This window comes from Tasmannia lanceolata, unplaced genomic scaffold, assembly GCF_043159265.1.
Source record: "Tasmannia lanceolata isolate RefF3 unplaced genomic scaffold, GAP_Taslan_0.1 ptg000036l, whole genome shotgun sequence".
NCBI classification, from domain to species: domain Eukaryota; kingdom Viridiplantae; phylum Streptophyta; class Magnoliopsida; order Canellales; family Winteraceae; genus Tasmannia; species Tasmannia lanceolata.
In genome coordinates this window covers 7,240,001-7,245,000 of record NW_027518713.1, presented here as the reverse complement: position 1 = coordinate 7,245,000, position 5,000 = coordinate 7,240,001, and positions in this window count along the sequence as shown.

Genomic DNA, 5,000 nt, shown 5'->3' with positions numbered 1-5,000 from the left:
CCCAAGGTCTGTGTGCAAGGCTAGTGCCCAAGGCTAGTGCGCAAGGCTAGTGCCCAAGGCTAGTGAGCAAGGCCTGTGTGCAAGGCTAGTGTGCAAGGCTTGTACGCAAGGCTAGTGTGCAAGGCTGGTGTGCAAGGCTTGTGGGCAAGGCTGGTGCGCAAGGCTAGTGCCCAAGGGTTGTGTGCAAGGCTAGTGCCCAAGGGTAGTGCGCAAGGCTCGTGCCCAAGGCTAGTGCGCAAGGCTTGTGTGCAAGGCTAGTGCGATGGGCCAGTTTCCAAGGCTTGTGAGCAAGGCTTGTATGCATGGCTTGTGTGCAAGGCTTGTGTGCATGGCTTGTGCGCAAGGCTTGTGTCCAAGGCTTTTGTGCAAGGCTCGTGCGCAAGGCTAGTGTGCAAGGCTTGTGCGCATTGGCAGGTAGCCCACCACCATGCACGATCCAAATGCCACTCAAGCGACAACACGGTGCCAAGCCGGGCATGGTGTGCACTCAAAACCAATCAACGGACAGAGGTCATGCGTCATGGGGGGGATCTAGCAAGGCCATGGGGAAGGTCATGGAGGACCTTGGAAGCAAGCGCAAGACGAGAGCGAATCGAACAAGGGGCCAGGACGGGGCCTTGTGCCCATGGTCTTCGCAAGACTGCGTCCAAGGCGCCCGAAAGCCCAATGGAACCCAAACCCGGCCGACACTTGCAATCGCACATGCTCTCTGCAACACACCATCAATGCCGCCCAACGGGGCCAGCACGAGCAGTCATCCGCGGTCCCCTGGCCCTGCGCACGTTTGTCTTTGAAACCGAGCATCAATGCCACAGAAAGTGCCGGGGCGCCAGCTGGAGCCATCATCCGCGTTGCCATGGCTCGCTTGGCCTTGGCTTGCCAGTCCCCGACACGAGCAATCGCGCATTTTCTTTGCAACCGACCATCAATGCCGCCCAACGAGGCCAGCACGAGCAGTCATCCGCGGTCCCCTGGCCCTGCGCACGTTTGTCTTTGAAACCGAGCATCAATGCCACAGAAAGTGCCCGGGCGCCAGCTGGAGCCATCATCCGACGTGCCATGGCTTTGGTCCCATGGTCTTCGCAACCGAGCATTCGTGACACCCGACGGGGCCAGGACACCAACCCTTCCGACACGAGCATTCGCGCATGTTCTTTGGCCACACAACGGCGCCAGCACGAGCAAAATCATCAGCGGTGCGGTGGCCTTGCACGGCCTTTTGTCTTTGGAACCAACCATCAGTGCCACGGGAAGTGCCGGAGTCCCGGCATCCGCGGTGCCAAGTCATTGCGCCCTTGGTCTCTGCAGCGGGGCATGCCGGGCACTCCCAACCATTGCAAGCAAGCAAGCAAGCAAGAAAGAAAGTAAGTAAGTAAGTAAGTATTACATATAGGGGCGGGACATGCGGGGAGTTCTGCGAAACGTGCACTACGGGGCACACGCGTACCTACCGCGGCATACCGACCCCTATTGGGGCACACGTGTGCATATCGGGGCATACCGGGCCTATCAGGGCACACGCGTACATACCGGGGCATACCGAGCCCTACTGGGGCACACGTGCGCATATCGGGGCGTACCAAGCCTATCGGGGCATTCGCATGTATCCCAAGGCATACCGAGTCTATCCGGGCATACGCGTTCATACCGGGGCGTAACGGGCCTATCGGGGCATACTTGGGCATATCCGGGCAAAAAATGCCCAAAACTTGCGCAACCTTGGCAACCGTGGTCCATTCCTCACTATATGCCATGGCCTTGTGCCCATGGTCTTCACAAGACAGCATCCAAGGCGCCTGAAAGGCCAAGGGAGCCCAACCCAGCAATGCCCAGCCAAGGCCAGGCATTCCAGTGCCTGCCCGGGCAAAAACGCCCAAAGCATGCCCCATTCCTTAGCCTATCCAGGCAAAAACGCCCAAAACCAGCCCATTCCAGTGCCTATCCGGGCAAAAACGCCCAAAGCATGCCCATTCCTTAGCCTGTCCAGGCAAAAACGCCCAAAACCAGCACATTCCAGTGCCTATCCGGGCAAAAACGCCCTAAACCTGCGCATTCCAGCGCCCCGCAGCATGCCACCCTCCTATAGGGTTTGCGCAACCAACCCGCCTAACCACCAGTGGCAACCAAAGGTGCTGTTAGCGACGACTTCTGAAGACGCAACGAGACGCGACGGGTTTGCGCCCAGACGCGACGAGACGATGCGGGATCTGCGCCCAACCATGCCTACACCCGCCGACTTGTTGCGGGAGCTGCTTGCCCAAGCATGCCTAGCGTGCAAGGCCTGCGTGCCCAAGGTCTGTGTGCAAGGCTAGTGCCCAAGGCTAGTGCGCAAGGCAAGTGCCCAAGGCTAGTGAGCAAGGCCTGGGTGCAAGGCTAGTGTGCAAGGCTTGTATGCAAGGCTAGTGTGCAAGGCTGCTGTGCAAGGCTTGTGGGCAAGGCTGGTGCGCAAGGCTAGTGCCCAAGGGTTGTGTGCAAGGCTAGTGCCCAAGGCTAGTGCGCAAGGCTCGTGCCCAAGGCTAGTTCGCAAGGCTTGTGTGCAAGGCTAGTGCGATGGGCCAGTGCCCAAGGCTTGTGAGCAAGGCTTGTATGCATGGCTTGTGCGCAAGGCTTGTGTCCAAGGCTTTTGTGCAAGGCTCGTGCGCAAGGCTAGTGTGCAAGGCTTGTGCGCATTGGCAGGTAGCCCACCACCATGCACGATCCAAATGCCACTCACGCGACAACACGGTGCCAAGCCGGGCATGGTGTGCACTCAAAACCAATCAACGGACAGAGGTCATGCGTCATGGGGGGGATCTAGCAAGGCCATGGGGAAGGTCATGGAGGACCTTGGAAGCAAGCGCAAGACGAGAGCGAATCGAACAAGGGGCCAGGACGGGGCCTTGTGCCCATGGTCTTCGCAAGACTGCGTCCAAGGCGCCCGAAAGCCCAAGGGAACCCAAACCCGGCCGACACTTGCAATCGCACATGCTCTCTGCAACACACCATCAATGCCGCCCAACGGGGCCAGCACGAGCAGTCATCCGCGGTCCCCTGGCCCTGCGCACGTTTGTCTTTGAAACCGAGCATCAATGCCACAGAAAGTGCCGGGGCGCCAGCTGGAGCCATCATCCGCGTTGCCATGGCTCGCTTGGCCTTGGCTTGCCAGGCCCCGACACGAGCAATCGCGCATTTTCTTTGCAACCGACCATCATTGCCGCCCAACGGGGCCAGCACGAGCAGTCATCCGCGGTCCCCTGGCCCTGCGCACGTTTGTCTTTGAAACCGAGCATCAATGCCACAGAAAGTGCCGGGGCGCCAGCTGGAGCCATCATCCGCGTTGCCATGGCTCGCTTGGCCTTGGCTTGCCAGTCCCCGACACGAGCAATCGCGCATTTTCTTTGCAACCGACCATCAATGCCGCCCAACGAGGCCAGCACGAGCAGTCATCCGCGGTCCCCTGGCCCTGCGCACGTTTGTCTTTGAAACCGAGCATCAATGCCACAGAAAGTGCCGGGGCGCCAGCTGGAGCCATCATCCGACGTGCCATGGCTTTGGTCCCATGGTCTTCGCAACCGAGCATTCGTGACACCCGACGGGGCCAGGACACCAACCCTTCCGACAGGAGCATTCGCGCATGTTCTTTGGCCACACAAAGGCGCCAGCACGAGCAAAATCATCCGCGGTGCGGTGGCCTTGCACGGCCTTTTGTCTTTGGAACCAACCATCAGTGCCACGGGAAGTGCCGGAGTCTCGGCATCCGCGGTGCCAAGTCATTGCGCCCTTGGTCTCTGCAGCGGGGCATGCCGGGCACTCCCAACCATTGCAAGCAAGCAAGAAAGAAAGTAAGTAAGTAAGTAAGTATTACATATAGGGGCGGGACATGCGGGGAGATCAGTGAAACGTGCATTACGGGGCACACGCGTACCTACCGGGGCATACCGACCCCTATTGGGGCACACGTGTGCATATCGGGGCATACCGGGCCTATCGGGGCACACGCGTACATACCGGGGCATACCGAGCCCTACTGGGGCACACGTGCGCATATCGGGGCGTACCAAGCCTATCGGGGCATACGCATGTATCCCAAGGCATACCGAGTCTATCCGGGCATACGCGTTCATACCGGGGCGTAACGGGCCTATCGGGGCATACTTGGGCATATCCGGGCAAAAAATGCCCAAAACTTGCGCAACCTTGGCAACCGTGGTCCATTCCTCTCTATATGCCTAGCCTTGGCAACCGTGGTCCATTCCTCACTATATGCCATGGCCTTGTGCCCATGGTCTTCCCAAGACAGCGTCCAAGGCGCCCGGAAGGCCAAGGGAGCCCAACCCAGCGATGCCCTGCTATGGCAAGCCAAGGCCAAGCATTCCGGTGCCTATCCGGGCAAAAATGCGATTCCTCTCTATATGCCTAGCCTTGGCAACCGTGGTCCATTCCTCACCATATGCCATGGCCTTGTGCCCATGGTCTTCCCAAGACAGCGTCCAAGGCGCCCGGAAGGCCAAGGGAGCCCAACCCAGCAATGCCCTGCTTTGGCAAGCCAAGGCCAAGCATTCCGGTGCCTAACCTTGGCAACCGTGGTCCTTTCCTCACCATATGCCATGGCCTTGTGCCCATGGTCTTCGCAAGACATCGTCAGAGGCGCCCAAAAGGCCAAGGGAGCCCAACCCAGCAATGCCCTGCTTTGGCAAGCCAAGGCCAAGCATTCCGGTGCCTAACCTTGGCAACCGTGGTCCTTTCCTCACCATATGCCATGGCCTTGTGCCCATGGTCTTCGCAAGACATCGTCCAAGGCGCCCAAAAGGCCAAGGGAGCCCAACCCAGCAATGCCCTGCTAGGGCAAGCCAAGGCCAAGCATTCCGGTGCCTAACCTTGGCAACCGTGGTCCTTTCCTCACCATATGCCATGGCCTTGTGCCCATGGTCTTCGCAAGACATCGTCCAAGGCGCCCAAAAGGCCAAGGGAGCCCAACCCAGCAATGCCCTGCTAGGACAAGCCAAGGCCAAGCATTCCGG